Here is a 16,148-nt window from a genome sequence, read left to right on the forward strand (position 1 = left end):
AGGCGGACCGTCCGGGGCGACTCTCGGCCTGTGTTTAAGGAGCCGGCCGGGCATCACGCTCCTTCCTTGGATGGACAACATTCGCAGTTGACACTTTGTGTCATTTTATCCGAGCAGACGGGCGCCGCGAGGCGGACCGTCCGGGGCGACTCTCGGCCTGTGTTTTCGGAGCCGGCCGGGCATCACGCTCCCTCCTTGGATGGACAACATTCGTAGTTGACACTTTGTGTCATTTTATCCGAGCAGACGGGCGCCGCGAGGCGACCGTCCGGGGCGACTCTCGGCCTGTGTTTAAGGAGCCGGCCGGGCATCACGCTCCTTCCTTGGATGGACAACATTCGTAGTTGACACTTTGTGTCATTTTATCCGAGCGGGCGGGCGCCGCGAGGCGGACCGTCCGGGGCGACTCTCGGCCTGTGTTTAAGGAGCCGGCCGGGCATCACGCTCCTTCCTTGGATGGACAACATTCGCAGTTGACACTTTGTGTCATTTTATCCGAGCAGACGGGCGCCGCGAGGCGGACCGTCCGGGGCGACTCTCGGCCTGTGTTTTCGGAGCCGGCCGGGCATCACGCTCCCTCCTTGGATGGACAACATTCGTAGTTGACACTTTGTGTCATTTTATCCGAGCAGACGGGCGCCGCGAGGCGGACCGTCCGGGGCGACTCTCGGCCTGTGTTTAAGGAGCCGGCCGGGCATCACGCTCCTTCCTTGGATGGACAACATTCGCAGTTGACACTTTGTGTCATTTTGTTCGGCCTGTGTTTAAGGAGGCGGCCGTCCTCCACTCGGTCCGTGTTTAAGGAGCGACACTCGCGCTCCGGTTCGGCCTGTATTTAGGGAGGCGGCCGTCCTCCGCTTGGTCTGTGTTAAGGGCGACACTCTGTCCATGTTTGAGGAGCCTGGCCCTGACGCTCCTCTCCGGCCTGTGTTTAAGGAGGCGGCCGTCCTCCCCTTGGTCCGTGTTAAGGGCGACACTCGGTCCATGTTTGAGGAGCCTGGCCCTGACGCTCCTCTCCGGCCTGTGTTTAAGGAGGCGGCCGTCCTCCCCTTGGTCCGTGTTAAGGGCGACACTCGGTCCATGTTTGAGGAGCCTGGCCCTGACGCTCCTCTCCGGCCTGTGTTTAAGGAGGCGGCCGTCCTCCCCTTGGTCTGTGTTAAGGGCGACACTCGGTCCATGTTTGAGGAGCCTGGCCCTGACGCTCCTCTCCGGCCTGTGTTTAAGGAGGCGGCCGTCCTCCCCTTGGTCTGTGTTAAGGGCGACACTCGGTCCATGTTTGAGGAGCCTGGCCCTGACGCTCCTCTCCGGCCTGTGTTTAAGGAGGCGGCCGTCCTCCCCTTGGTCTGTGTTAAGGGCGACACTCGGTCCATGTTTGAGGAGCCTGGCCCTGACGCTCCTCTCCGGCCTGTGTTTAAGGAGGCGGCCGTCCTCCCCTTGGTCTGTGTTAAGGGCGACACTCGGTCCGTGTTTAAGGAGCGGCCCTCGCGCTCCGGTTCGGCCTGTATTTAGGGAGGCGGCCGTCCTCCGCTTGGTCTGTGTTAAGGGCGACACTCGGTCCGTGTTTAAGGAGCCGGCCCTGACGCTCCTCTTCGGCCTGTGTTTAAGGAGGCGGCCGTCCTCCACTTCCTTCCATGCACCACCACATTCGCAGTTGACACTTTGCCATTTTTTCAGAGAGGTGACACTTAGTCGTTTTTTCGAAAGTTGACACTTAGTCGTTTTTTCGAAAGTTGACACTTTGCCGTTTTTTCAGAGAGGCGACACTTAGTCGTTTTTTCGAAAGTTGACACTTAGCCGTTTTTTCGAAAGTTGACACTTAGCCGTTTTTTCGAAAGTTGACACTTAGCCGTTTTTTCGAAAGTTGACACTTAGTCACTTTTTCGCCACAGTGACACCTCCAGCGCGTGCCACGGCGCTTTTCAGGTCTTCTATCCGACCTTGTGCTGTCGAGGACGGCGTGTCCGACGCCGTGGGGAGACCAGCACCATCTCCTCCATACTCGTAAACGGGGTGCTTTGGAAAACGGGGGGAAAGTCGATGAGTACACTGACTACTGGGACCATTTCATTGTACTCTGGCGCACCTGAAGACCAAAAAAGGTACTGCACCTTAGCCCGGGTACCTCACCCCCTGGTACCTCGAGGAGAACTTAGAAAAATTTCGACAAATTTTTGGTGAGCTCCAGGGAGAGAGGCTGATTTTTCGCTTTTTGAGGCCGACCGCCGAACCGGCGCGGGGCGGACTCACAAGCCCCGCAGAGCCGTGGGCACTTAGTCGTTTTTTCAGAGAGGCGACACTTAGTCGTTTTTTCAGAGGCGACACTTAGTCGTTTTTTCGAAAGTTGACACTTAGCCGTTTTTTCGAAAGTCGACACTTAGCCGTTTTTTTGGAAAGTTGACACTTAGTCGTTTTTTCGAAAGTTGACACTTAGTCGTTTTTTCGCCACAATTGGCTCTGAGCTCCAGGGGGAGAGCCTGGTTTTGCCTTATTTCAGGCCGGCTGGGGAACCGGCGCGGGTCGGATGCACGAGCCCGGCAGAGCCGTGGGCACTTAGAAAATTTTCGCCGATTAAGCTGGGACCTCCAGGCGGAGACCGGCATTCCTCGTCCTCGGGGTTCGACCCAGGAACCGGCGCTGGGCAGACGCCGTAGCCACGCAGAGCCGTGGGCACTTAGAAAATATTCGCCAAGTTGGCTCTGAGCTCCAGGCGGAGAGGCTGGTTTTGCCTTATTTCAGGCCGGCTGGGGAACCGGCGCGGGTCGGATGCACGAGCCCGCAGAGCCGTGGGCACTTTGCCATTTTCTCAGAGTCGACACTTAGTCGTTTTTTCAGAGAGGCGACACTCTGTCGTTTTTTCGAAAGTTGACACTTTGCCGTTTTTTCAGAGAGGCGACACTTAGCCGTTTTTTCGAAAGTTGACACTTAGCCGTTTTTTCGAAAGTCGACACTTAGCCGTTTTTTCAGAGATGTGACACTTTGCCGTTTTTTCGAAAGTCGACACTTAGCCGTTTTTTCAGAGATGTGACACTTAGAAACTTTTTGCCAAGTTGGCTGTGAGCTCCAGGAGGAGACCGTTATTTTTCGTCATTCGAGGCCGACTGCGGAACCGGCGCTGGGCGGACGCCAAAGCTCGGCAGGGCCGTGGGCACTTAGAAACTTTTTGCCAAGTTGGCTGTGAGCTCCAGGAGGAGACCGTTATTTTTCGTCATTCGAGGCCGACTGCGGAACCGGCGCTGGGCGGACGCCAAAGCTCGGCAGGGCCGTGGGCACTTAGAAACTTTTTGCCAAGTTGGCTGTGAGCTCCAGGAGGAGACCGTTATTTTTCGTCATTCGAGGCCGACTGCGGAACCGGCGCTGGGCGGACGCCAAAGCTCGGCAGGGCCGTGGGCACTTAGAAACTTTTTGCCAAGTTGGCTGTGAGCTCCAGGAGGAGACCGTTATTTTTCGTCATTCGAGGCCGACTGCGGAACCGGCGCTGGGCGGACGCCAAAGCTCGGCAGGGCCGTGGGCAATTAGAAACTTTTTGCCAAGTTGGCTGTGAGCTCCAGGAGGAGACCGTTATTTTTCGTCATTCGAGGCCGACTGCGGAACCGGCGCTGGGCGGACGCCAAAGCTCGGCAGGGCCGTGGGCACTTAGAAACTTTTTGCCAAGTTGGCTGTGAGCTCCAGGAGGAGACCGTTATTTTTCGTCATTCGAGGCCGACTGCGGAACCGGCGCTGGGCGGACGCCAAAGCTCGGCAGGGCCGTGGGCACTTAGAAACTTTTTGCCAAGTTGGCTGTGAGCTCCAGGAGGAGACCGTTATTTTTCGTCATTCGAGGCCGACTGCGGAACCGGCGCTGGGCGGACGCCAAAGCTCGGCAGGGCCGTGGGCACTTAGAAACTTTTTGCCAAGTTGGCTGTGAGCTCCAGGAGGAGACCGTTATTTTTCGTCATTCGAGGCCGACTGCGGAACCGGCGCTGGGCGGACGCCAAAGCTCGGCAGGGCCGTGGGCACTTAGAAACTTTTTGCCAAGTTGGCTGTGAGCTCCAGGAGGAGACCGTTATTTTTCGTCATTCGAGGCCGACTGCGGAACCGGCGCTGGGCGGACGCCAAAGCTCGGCAGGGCCGTGGGCACTTAGAAACTTTTTGCCAAGTTGGCTGTGAGCTCCAGGAGGAGACCGTTATTTTTCGTCATTCTAGGCCGGCTGCAGAACCGGCGCGGGTCGGATGCACGAGCCCGCAGAGCCGTGGGCACTTTGCCACTTTTTCGCCACAATTGGCTGTGAGCTCCAGGAGGAGACCGTTATTTTTCGTCATTCTAGGCCGGTTGCAGAACCGGCGCGGCTCGGATGCACGAGCCCGCAGAGCCGTGGGCACTTAGAAAATTTTCAGAGAGGCGACACTTTGCCATTTTTTCAGAGAGGTGACACTTAGTCGTTTTTTCGAAAGTTGACACTTAGCCGTTTTTTCGAAAGTTGACACTTAGTCGTTTTTTCGAAAGTTGACACTTAGTCGTTTTTTCGCCAAAGTGCCCACCTCCAGCGCGTGCCACGGCGCTTTCCAGGTCTTCTATCCGACCTTGTGCTGTCGAGGACGGCGTGTCCGACGCCGTGGGGAGACCAGCACCATCTCCTCCATACTCGTAAACGAGGTGCTTTGGAAAACGGGGGGAAAGTCGATGAGTACACTGACTACTGGGACCATTTCATTGTACTCTGGCGCACCTGAAGACCAAAAAAGGTACTGCACCTTAGCCCGGGTACCTCACCCCCTGGTACCTCGAGGAGAACTTAGAAAAATTTCGACAAATTTTTGGTGAGCTCCAGGGAGAGAGGCTGATTTTTTGCTTTTTGAGGCCGACCGCCGAACCGGCGCGGGGCGGACTCACAAGCCCCGCAGAGCCGTGGGCACTTAGTCGTTTTTTCGAAAGTTGACACTTAGCCGTTTTTTCGAAAGTTGACACTTAGCCGTTTTTTCGAAAGTCGACACTTAGCCGTTTTTTCGAAAGTTGACACTTAGTCGTTTTTTCGCCGATTTTGCTGGGACCTCCAGGCGAGGACCGGCGTTTTTCGTCTTCCGGGTCCGACCCGGGAACCAGCGCCGAGCGGACACATTCGCTCGCTAGTGCCGTTGGCACTTAGAAAATTTTTCGTTTGTCATGAGCTCCGGGCGGAGACCGGCGTTTTTCGTCTTCCGGGTTCGACCCGGGAACCAGCGCCGAGCGGACACATTCGCTCGCTAGTGCCGTTGGCACTTAGAAAATTTTTCGTTTGTCATGAGCTCCGGGCGGAGACCGGCGTTTTTCGTCTTCCGGGTTCGACCCGGGAACCAGCGCCGAGCGGACACATTCGCTCGCTAGTGCCGTTGGCACTTAGAAAATTTTTCGTTTGTCATGAGCTCCGGGCGGAGACCGGCGTTTTTCGTCTTCCGGGTCCGACCCGGGAACCAGCGCCGAGCGGACACATTCGCTCGCTAGTGCCGTTGGCACTTAGAAAATTTTTCGTTTGTCATGAGCTCCGGGCGGAGACCGGCGTTTTTCGTCTTCCGGGTTCGACCCGGGAACCAGCGCCGAGCGGACACATTCGCTCGCTAGTGCCGTTGGCACTTAGAAAATTTTTCGTTTGTCATGAGCTCCGGGCGGAGACCGGCGTTTTTCGTCTTCCGGGTCCGACCCGGGAACCAGCGCCGAGCGGACACATTCGCTCGCTAGTGCCGTTGGCACTTAGAAAATTTTTCGTTTGTCATGAGCTCCGGGCGGAGACCGGCGTTTTTCGTCTTCCGGGTTCGACCCGGGAACCAGCGCCGAGCGGACACATTCGCTCGCTAGTGCCGTTGGCACTTAGAAAATTTTTCGTTTGTCATGAGCTCCGGGCGAGGACCGGCGTTTTTCGTCTTCCGGGTTCGACCCGGGAACCAGCGCCGAGCGGACACATTCGCTCGCTAGTGCCGTTGGCACTTAGAAAATTTTTCGTTTGTCATGAGCTCCGGGCGGAGACCGGCATTTTTCGTCATTCGAGGCCGACGGGGGAACCAGCCGGAGCGGACACGTTTGCTCGGAAGAGCCGTTGGCACTTAGAAAAAATTCCGTGTCTCGTGAGCTCCAGGGGGGACAGGCTGGTTTTATTCATCCGTAGCCGACATGGGAACCAGCGCGGAGCGGATTGGTGTTGCGCTGCCATATACCTCATCTCTCTCAGGAGTCCCCCCCTTATACGTGCCGATGGTGTTTTGGAAAACGGGGGGTAACTGGATGAGTACACTGACTAGGGGGACCAGTACACTAGCGAGTGGGACCAGTACACTGACTAGTGGGACCAACACACTATGAGCGCCTGGTACCTAAAATGGAAGTATAGAGGCCGAATTTCGGGCAAGATCACGCCGGGTTAGGCTTCCAGGACCTCGGCGAAGCAATTTTAACGGGTTGCCCGGTTCTTTTTTGAACCAGCCCGGTTCTTTTTTTTATCCAGCCCGGTTCTTTTTACACTTCCAGCTGGAGCTCGGGAGCGGCTTTTTGCACAAGATCACGCCGTGTTAGGCTTCCAGGACCTCGGCTAAGCAATTTTAACGGGTCGCCCGGTTCTTTTTTGATCCAGCCCGGTTCTTTTTTTTATCCAGCCTGGTTCTTTTTACACTTCCAGCTGGAGCTCGGGAGCGGCTTTTTGCACAAGATCACGCCGTGCTAGGCTTCCAGGACCTCGGCTAAGCAATTTTAACGGGTCGCCCGGTTCTTTTTTGATCCAGCCCGGTTCTTTTTTTTATCCAGCCTGGTTCTTTTTACACTTCCAGCTGGAGCTCGGGAGCGGCTTTTTGCACAAGAACACGCCGTGTTAGGCTTCCAGGACCTCGGCTAAGCAATTTTAACGGGTCGCCCGGTTCTTTTTTGATCCAGCCCGGTTCTTTTTTTTATCCAGCCTGGTTCTTTTTACACTTCCAGCTGGAGCTCGGGAGCGGCTTTTTGCACAAGAACACGCCGTGTTAGGCTTCCAGGACCTCGGCTAAGCAATTTTAACGGGTCGCCCGGTTCTTTTTTGATCCAGCCCGGTTCTTTTTTTTATCCAGCCTGGTTCTTTTTACACTTCCAGCTGGAGCTCGGGAGCGGCTTTTTGCACAAGATCACGCCGTGTTAGGCTTCCAGGACCTCGGCTAAGCAATTTTAACGGGTCGCCCGGTTCTTTTTTGATCCAGCCCGGTTCTTTTTTTTTATCCAGCCTGGTTCTTTTTACACTTCCAGCTGGAGCTCGGGAGCGGCTTTTTGCACAAGAACACGCCGTGTTAGGCTTCCAGGACCTCGGCTAAGCAATTTTAACGGGTCGCCCGGTTCTTTTTTGATCCAGCCCGGTTCTTTTTTTTATCCAGCCTGGTTCTTTTTACACTTCCAGCTGGAGCTCGGGAGCGGCTTTTTGCACAAGATCACGCCGTGTTAGGCTTCCAGGACCTCGGCTAAGCAATTTTAACGGGTCGCCCGGTTCTTTTTTTTATCCAGCCCGGTTCTTTTTTTATCCAGCCCGGTTCTTTTTACACTTCCAGCTGGAGCTCGGGAGCGGCTTTTTGCACAAGATCACGCCGTGTTAGGCTTCCAGGACCTCGGCTAAGCAATTTTAACGGGTCGCCCGGTTCTTTTTTGATCCAGCCCGGTTCTTTTTTTTTATCCAGCCTGGTTCTTTTTACACTTCCAGCTGGAGCTCGGGAGCGGCTTTTTGCACAAGAACACGCCGTGTTAGGCTTCCAGGACCTCGGCTAAGCAATTTTAACGGGTCGCCCGGTTCTTTTTTGATCCAGCCCGGTTCTTTTTTTTATCCAGCCTGGTTCTTTTTACACTTCCAGCTGGAGCTCGGGAGCGGCTTTTTGCACAAGATCACGCCGTGTTAGGCTTCCAGGACCTCGGCTAAGCAATTTTAACGGGTCGCCCGGTTCTTTTTTTTATCCAGCCCGGTTCTTTTTTTATCCAGCCCGGTTCTTTTTACACTTCCAGCTGGAGCTCGGGAGCGGCTTTTTGCACAAGATCACGCCGTGTTAGGCTTCCAGGACCTCGGCTAAGCAATTTTAACGGGTCGCCCGGTTCTTTTTTGATCCAGCCCGGTTCTTTTTTTTATCCAGCCTGGTTCTTTTTACACTTCCAGCTGGAGCTCGGGAGCGGCTTTTTGCACAAGAACACGCCGTGTTAGGCTTCCAGGACCTCGGCTAAGCAATTTTAACGGGTCGCCCGGTTCTTTTTTGATCCAGCCCGGTTCTTTTTTTTATCCAGCCTGGTTCTTTTTACACTTCCAGCTGGAGCTCGGGAGCGGCTTTTTGCACAAGAACACGCCGTGTTAGGCTTCCAGGACCTCGGCTAAGCAATTTTAACGGGTCGCCCGGTTCTTTTTTGATCCAGCCCGGTTCTTTTTTTTATCCAGCCTGGTTCTTTTTACACTTCCAGCTGGAGCTCGGGAGCGGCTTTTTGCACAAGATCACGCCGTGTTAGGCTTCCAGGACCTCGGCTAAGCAATTTTAACGGGTCGCCCGGTTCTTTTTTGATCCAGCCCGGTTCTTTTTTTTTATCCAGCCTGGTTCTTTTTACACTTCCAGCTGGAGCTCGGGAGCGGCTTTTTGCACAAGAACACGCCGTGTTAGGCTTCCAGGACCTCGGCTAAGCAATTTTAACGGGTCGCCCGGTTCTTTTTTGATCCAGCCCGGTTCTTTTTTTTATCCAGCCTGGTTCTTTTTACACTTCCAGCTGGAGCTCGGGAGCGGCTTTTTGCACAAGATCACGCCGTGTTAGGCTTCCAGGACCTCGGCTAAGCAATTTTAACGGGTCGCCCGGTTCTTTTTTTTATCCAGCCCGGTTCTTTTTTTATCCAGCCCGGTTCTTTTTACACTTCCAGCTGGAGCTCGGGAGCGGCTTTTTGCACAAGATCACGCCGTGTTAGGCTTCCAGGACCTCGGCTAAGCAATTTTAACGGGTCGCCCGGTTCTTTTTTGATCCAGCCCGGTTCTTTTTTTTTATCCAGCCTGGTTCTTTTTACACTTCCAGCTGGAGCTCGGGAGCGGCTTTTTGCACAAGAACACGCCGTGTTAGGCTTCCAGGACCTCGGCTAAGCAATTTTAACGGGTCGCCCGGTTCTTTTTTGATCCAGCCCGGTTCTTTTTTTTATCCAGCCTGGTTCTTTTTACACTTCCAGCTGGAGCTCGGGAGCGGCTTTTTGCACAAGATCACGCCGTGTTAGGCTTCCAGGACCTCGGCTAAGCAATTTTAACGGGTCGCCCGGTTCTTTTTTTTATCCAGCCCGGTTCTTTTTTTATCCAGCCCGGTTCTTTTTACACTTCCAGCTGGAGCTCGGGAGCGGCTTTTTGCACAAGATCACGCCGTGTTAGGCTTCCAGGACCTCGGCTAAGCAATTTTAACGGGTCGCCCGGTTCTTTTTTGATCCAGCCCGGTTCTTTTTCCACTTCCAGCTGGAGCTCAGCAGCGGCTTTTTGCACAAGATCACGCCGGGTTAGGCTTCCAGGACCTCGGCTAAGCACTTCTAACGGGTCGCCCGGTTCTTTTTTTGAACCAGCCCGGTTCTTTTTACACTTCCAGCTGGAGCTCAGCAGCGGCTTTTTGCACAAGATCACGCCGGGTTAGGGTTCCAGGACCTCGGCTAAGCACTTCTAACGGGTCGCCCGGTTCTTTTTTTGAACCAGCCCGGTTCTTTTTACACTTCCAGCTGGAGCTCGGGAGCGGCTTTTTGCACAAGAACACGCCGTGTTAGGCTTCCAGGACCTCGGCTAAGCAATTTTAACGGGTCGCCCGGTTCTTTTTTGATCCAGCCCGGTTCTTTTTCCACTTCCAGCTGGAGCTCAGCAGCGGCTTTTTGCACAAGATCACGCCGGGTTAGGCTTCCAGGACCTCGGCTAAGCACTTCTAACGGGTCGCCCGGTTCTTTTTTTGAACCAGCCCGGTTCTTTTTACACTTCCAGCTGGAGCTCAGCAGCGGCTTTTTGCACAAGATCACGCCGGGTTAGGGTTCCAGGACCTCGGCTAAGCACTTCTAACGGGTCGCCCGGTTCTTTTTTTGAACCAGCCCGGTTCTTTTTACACTTCCAGCTGGAGCTCGGGAGCGGCTTTTTGCACAAGAACACGCCGTGTTAGGCTTCCAGGACCTCGGCTAAGCAATTTTAACGGGTCGCCCGGTTCTTTTTTGATCCAGCCCGGTTCTTTTTCCACTTCCAGCTGGAGCTCAGCAGCGGCTTTTTGCACAAGATCACGCCGGGTTAGGCTTCCAGGACCTCGGCTAAGCACTTCTAACGGGTCGCCCGGTTCTTTTTTTGAACCAGCCCGGTTCTTTTTACACTTCCAGCTGGAGCTCAGCAGCGGCTTTTTGCACAAGATCACGCCGGGTTAGGGTTCCAGGACCTCGGCTAAGCACTTCTAACGGGTCGCCCGGTTCTTTTTTTGAACCAGCCCGGTTCTTTTTACACTTCCAGCTGGAGCTCGGGAGCGGCTTTTTGCACAAGAACACGCCGTGTTAGGCTTCCAGGACCTCGGCTAAGCAATTTTAACGGGTCGCCCGGTTCTTTTTTGATCCAGCCCGGTTCTTTTTCCACTTCCAGCTGGAGCTCAGCAGCGGCTTTTTGCACAAGATCACGCCGGGTTAGGCTTCCAGGACCTCGGCTAAGCACTTCTAACGGGTCGCCCGGTTCTTTTTTTGAACCAGCCCGGTTCTTTTTACACTTCCAGCTGGAGCTCAGCAGCGGCTTTTTGCACAAGATCACGCCGGGTTAGGGTTCCAGGACCTCGGCTAAGCACTTCTAACGGGTCGCCCGGTTCTTTTTTTGAACCAGCCTGGTTCTTTTTTTGATCCAGCCCGGTTCTTTTTACACTTCCAGCTGGAGCTCAGCAGCGGCTTTTTGCACAAGATCACGCCGGGTTAGGCTTCCAGGACCTCGGCTAAGCACTTCTAACGGGCCCTGGTCCACCCCTGCCAGCGCATTTCAAAACTTGGCATTAATTTCGACCTAAGAGACGAAGTCTGATTTTTTTCTACCACTTGGGCGGCCTTTTTGCACCCAGAACACCCGCACCGGCACCATAAATTCGAAGGGTGCCGAGTGCGTCGGCGCAGATTCTGCGACGGAGTGACACTTCCCTCTTGTGGACATTCGGCGGTAGGTGAAATGCGCACTCGGTCTTCTCTTTTCTTTTCCTTCCAGTGAAACTTTGGCAACATTCTGCGAGCTGCTGGCTTCCAGAACCTCGGCCAAGCAGGTGGAGGATTTTTTTCCACTTCCAGCTGGAGGTGAGGAGGGACTTTTTGGGCAAGATCACGCCGACTTAGCAAGCAAGGTGGAAGTGCCAGCATGCTCCGTGGCTGGAAGTGTGGATGTGCCAGCACCCTCCCTGCCTATGGAAGTGTGGAGCTCCAGCACCCTCCCTGCCTATGGAAGTGTGGAGCTCCAGCACCCTCCCTGCCTATGGAAGTGTGGAGCTCCAGCACCCTCCCTGCCTATGGAAGTGTGGAGCTCCAGCACCCTCCCTGCCTATGGAAGTGTGGAGCTCCAGCACCCTCCCTGCCTATGGAAGTGTGGAGCTCCAGCACCCTCCCTGCCTATGGAAGTGTGGAGCTCCAGCACCCTCCCTGCCTATGGAAGTGTGGAGCTCCAGCACCCTCCCTGCCTATGGAAGTGTGGAGCTCCAGCACCCTCCCTGCCTATGGAAGTGTGGAGCTCCAGCACCCTCCCTGCCTAGGGAAGTGTGGAGCTCCAGCACCGTGCCTATGGAAGTGTGGAGCTCCAGCACCCTCCCTGCCTATGGAAGTGTGGAGCTCCAGCACCGTGCCTATGGAAGTGTGGAGCTCCAGCACCCTCCCTGCCTATGGAAGTGTGGAGCTCCAGCACCCTCCCTGCCTATGGAAGTGTGGAGCTCCAGCACCCTCCCTGCCTATGGAAGTGTGGAGCTCCAGCACCCTCCCTGCCTATGGAAGTGTGGAGCTCCAGCACCCTCCCTGCCTATGGAAGTGTGGAGCTCCAGCACCCTCCCTGCCTATGGAAGTGTGGAGCTCCAGCACCCTCCCTGCCTATGGAAGTGTGGAGCTCCAGCACCCTCCCTGCCTATGGAAGTGTGGAGCTCCAGCACCCTCCCTGCCTAGGGAAGTGTGGAGCTCCAGCACCCTCCCTGCCTATGGAAGTGTGGAGCTCCAGCACCCTCCCTGCCTATGGAAGTGTGGAGCTCCAGCACCCTCCCTGCCTATGGAAGTGTGGAGCTCCAGCACCCTCCCTGCCTATGGAAGTGTGGAGCTCCAGCACCCTCCCTGCCTATGGAAGTGTGGAGCTCCAGCACCCTCCCTGCCTATGGAAGTGTGGAGCTCCAGCACCCTCCCTGCCTATGGAAGTGTGGAGCTCCAGCACCCTCCCTGCCTATGGAAGTGTGGAGCTCCAGCACCCTCCCTGCCTATGGAAGTGTGGAGCTCCAGCACCCTCCCTGCCTATGGAAGTGTGGAGCTCCAGCACCCTCCCTGCCTATGGAAGTGTGGAGCTCCAGCACCCTCCCTGCCTATGGAAGTGTGGAGCTCCAGCACCCTCCCTGCCTATGGAAGTGTGGAGCTCCAGCACCCTCCCTGCCTATGGAAGTGTGGAGCTCCAGCACCCTCCCTGCCTATGGAAGTGTGGAGCTCCAGCACCCTCCCTGCCTATGGAAGTGTGGAGCTCCAGCACCCTCCCTGCCTATGGAAGTGTGGAGCTCCAGCACCCTCCCTGCCTATGGAAGTGTGGAGCTCCAGCACCCTCCCTGCCTATGGAAGTGTGGAGCTCCAGCACCCTCCCTGCCTATGGAAGTGTGGAGCTCCAGCACCCTCCCTGCCTATGGAAGTGTGGAGCTCCAGCACCCTCCCTGCCTATGGAAGTGTGGAGCTCCAGCACCCTCCCTGCCTATGGAAGTGTGGAGCTCCAGCACCCTCCCTGCCTATGGAAGTGTGGAGCTCCAGCACCCTCCCTGCCTATGGAAGTGTGGAGCTCCAGCACCCTCCCTGCCTATGGAAGTGTGGAGCTCCAGCACCCTCCCTGCCTATGGAAGTGTGGAGCTCCAGCACCCTCCCTGCCTATGGAAGTGTGGAGCTCCAGCACCCTCCCTGCCTATGGAAGTGTGGAGCTCCAGCACCCTCCCTGCCTATGGAAGTGTGGAGCTCCAGCACCCTCCCTGCCTATGGAAGTGTGGAGCTCCAGCACCCTCCCTGCCTATGGAAGTGTGGAGCTCCAGCACCCTCCCTGCCTATGGAAGTGTGGAGCTCCAGCACCCTCCCTGCCTATGGAAGTGTGGAGCTCCAGCACCCTCCCTGCCTATGGAAGTGTGGAGCTCCAGCACCCTCCCTGCCTATGGAAGTGTGGAGCTCCAGCACCCTCCCTGCCTATGGAAGTGTGGAGCTCCAGCACCCTCCCTGCCTATGGAAGTGTGGAGCTCCAGCACCCTCCCTGCCTATGGAAGTGTGGAGCTCCAGCACCCTCCCTGCCTATGGAAGTGTGGAGCTCCAGCACCCTCCCTGCCTATGGAAGTGTGGAGCTCCAGCACCCTCCCTGCCTATGGAAGTGTGGAGCTCCAGCACCCTCCCTGCCTATGGAAGTGTGGAGCTCCAGCACCCTCCCTGCCTATGGAAGTGTGGAGCTCCAGCACCCTCCCTGCCTATGGAAGTGTGGAGCTCCAGCACCCTCCCTGCCTATGGAAGTGTGGAGCTCCAGCACCCTCCCTGCCTATGGAAGTGTGGAGCTCCAGCACCCTCCCTGCCTATGGAAGTGTGGAGCTCCAGCACCCTCCCTGCCTATGGAAGTGTGGAGCTCCAGCACCCTCCCTGCCTATGGAAGTGTGGAGCTCCAGCACCCTCCCTGCCTATGGAAGTGTGGAGCTCCAGCACCCTCCCTGCCTATGGAAGTGTGGAGCTCCAGCACCCTCCCTGCCTATGGAAGTGTGGAGCTCCAGCACCCTCCCTGCCTATGGAAGTGTGGAGCTCCAGCACCCTCCCTGCCTATGGAAGTGTGGAGCTCCAGCACCCTCCCTGCCTATGGAAGTGTGGAGCTCCAGCACCCTCCCTGCCTATGGAAGTGTGGAGCTCCAGCACCCTCCCTGCCTATGGAAGTGTGGAGCTCCAGCACCCTCCCTGCCTATGGAAGTGTGGAGCTCCAGCACCCTCCCTGCCTATGGAAGTGTGGAGCTCCAGCACCCTCCCTGCCTATGGAAGTGTGGAGCTCCAGCACCCTCCCTGCCTATGGAAGTGTGGAGCTCCAGCACCCTCCCTGCCTATGGAAGTGTGGAGCTCCAGCACCCTCCCTGCCTATGGAAGTGTGGAGCTCCAGCACCCTCCCTGCCTATGGAAGTGTGGAGCTCCAGCACCCTCCCTGCCTATGGAAGTGTGGAGCTCCAGCACCCTCCCTGCCTATGGAAGTGTGGAGCTCCAGCACCCTCCCTGCCTATGGAAGTGTGGAGCTCCAGCACCCTCCCTGCCTATGGAAGTGTGGAGCTCCAGCACCCTCCCTGCCTATGGAAGTGTGGAGCTCCAGCACCCTCCCTGCCTATGGAAGTGTGGAGCTCCAGCACCCTCCCTGCCTATGGAAGTGTGGAGCTCCAGCACCCTCCCTGCCTATGGAAGTGTGGAGCTCCAGCACCCTCCCTGCCTATGGAAGTGTGGAGCTCCAGCACCCTCCCTGCCTATGGAAGTGTGGAGCTCCAGCACCCTCCCTGCCTATGGAAGTGTGGAGCTCCAGCACCCTCCCTGCCTATGGAAGTGTGGAGCTCCAGCACCCTCCCTGCCTATGGAAGTGTGGAGCTCCAGCACCCTCCCTGCCTATGGAAGTGTGGAGCTCCAGCACCCTCCCTGCCTATGGAAGTGTGGAGCTCCAGCACCCTCCCTGCCTATGGAAGTGTGGAGCTCCAGCACCCTCCCTGCCTATGGAAGTGTGGAGCTCCAGCACCCTCCCTGCCTATGGAAGTGTGGAGCTCCAGCACCCTCCCTGCCTATGGAAGTGTGGAGCTCCAGCACCCTCCCTGCCTATGGAAGTGTGGAGCTCCAGCACCCTCCCTGCCTATGGAAGTGTGGAGCTCCAGCACCCTCCCTGCCTATGGAAGTGTGGAGCTCCAGCACCCTCCCTGCCTATGGAAGTGTGGAGCTCCAGCACCCTCCCTGCCTATGGAAGTGTGGAGCTCCAGCACCCTCCCTGCCTATGGAAGTGTGGAGCTCCAGCACCCTCCCTGCCTATGGAAGTGTGGAGCTCCAGCACCCTCCCTGCCTATGGAAGTGTGGAGCTCCAGCACCCTCCCTGCCTATGGAAGTGTGGAGCTCCAGCACCCTCCCTGCCTATGGAAGTGTGGAGCTCCAGCACCCTCCCTGCCTATGGAAGTGTGGAGCTCCAGCACCCTCCCTGCCTATGGAAGTGTGGAGCTCCAGCACCCTCCCTGCCTATGGAAGTGTGGAGCTCCAGCACCCTCCCTGCCTATGGAAGTGTGGAGCTCCAGCACCCTCCCTGCCTATGGAAGTGTGGAGCTCCAGCACCCTCCCTGCCTATGGAAGTGTGGAGCTCCAGCACCCTCCCTGCCTATGGAAGTGTGGAGCTCCAGCACCCTCCCTGCCTATGGAAGTGTGGAGCTCCAGCACCCTCCCTGCCTATGGAAGTGTGGAGCTCCAGCACCCTCCCTGCCTATGGAAGTGTGGAGCTCCAGCACCCTCCCTGCCTATGGAAGTGTGGAGCTCCAGCACCCTCCCTGCCTATGGAAGTGTGGAGCTCCAGCACCCTCCCTGCCTATGGAAGTGTGGAGCTCCAGCACCCTCCCTGCCTATGGAAGTGTGGAGCTCCAGCACCCTCCCTGCCTATGGAAGTGTGGAGCTCCAGCACCCTCCCTGCCTATGGAAGTGTGGAGCTCCAGCACCCTCCCTGCCTATGGAAGTGTGGAGCTCCAGCACCCTCCCTGCCTATGGAAGTGTGGAGCTCCAGCACCCTCCCTGCCTATGGAAGTGTGGAGCTCCAGCACCCTCCCTGCCTATGGAAGTGTGGAGCTCCAGCACCCTCCCTGCCTATGGAAGTGTGGAGCTCCAGCACCCTCCCTGCCTATGGAAGTGTGGAGCTCCAGCACCCTCCCTGCCTATGGAAGTGTGGAGCTCCAGCACCCTCCCTGCCTATGGAAGTGTGGAGCTCCAGCACCCTCCCTGCCTATGGAAGTGTGG

This window comes from Syngnathus leptorhynchus, unplaced genomic scaffold, assembly GCF_054491065.1.
Source record: "Syngnathus leptorhynchus isolate UIUO unplaced genomic scaffold, UIUO_Slep HiC_scaffold_46, whole genome shotgun sequence".
NCBI classification, from domain to species: domain Eukaryota; kingdom Metazoa; phylum Chordata; class Actinopteri; order Syngnathiformes; family Syngnathidae; genus Syngnathus; species Syngnathus leptorhynchus.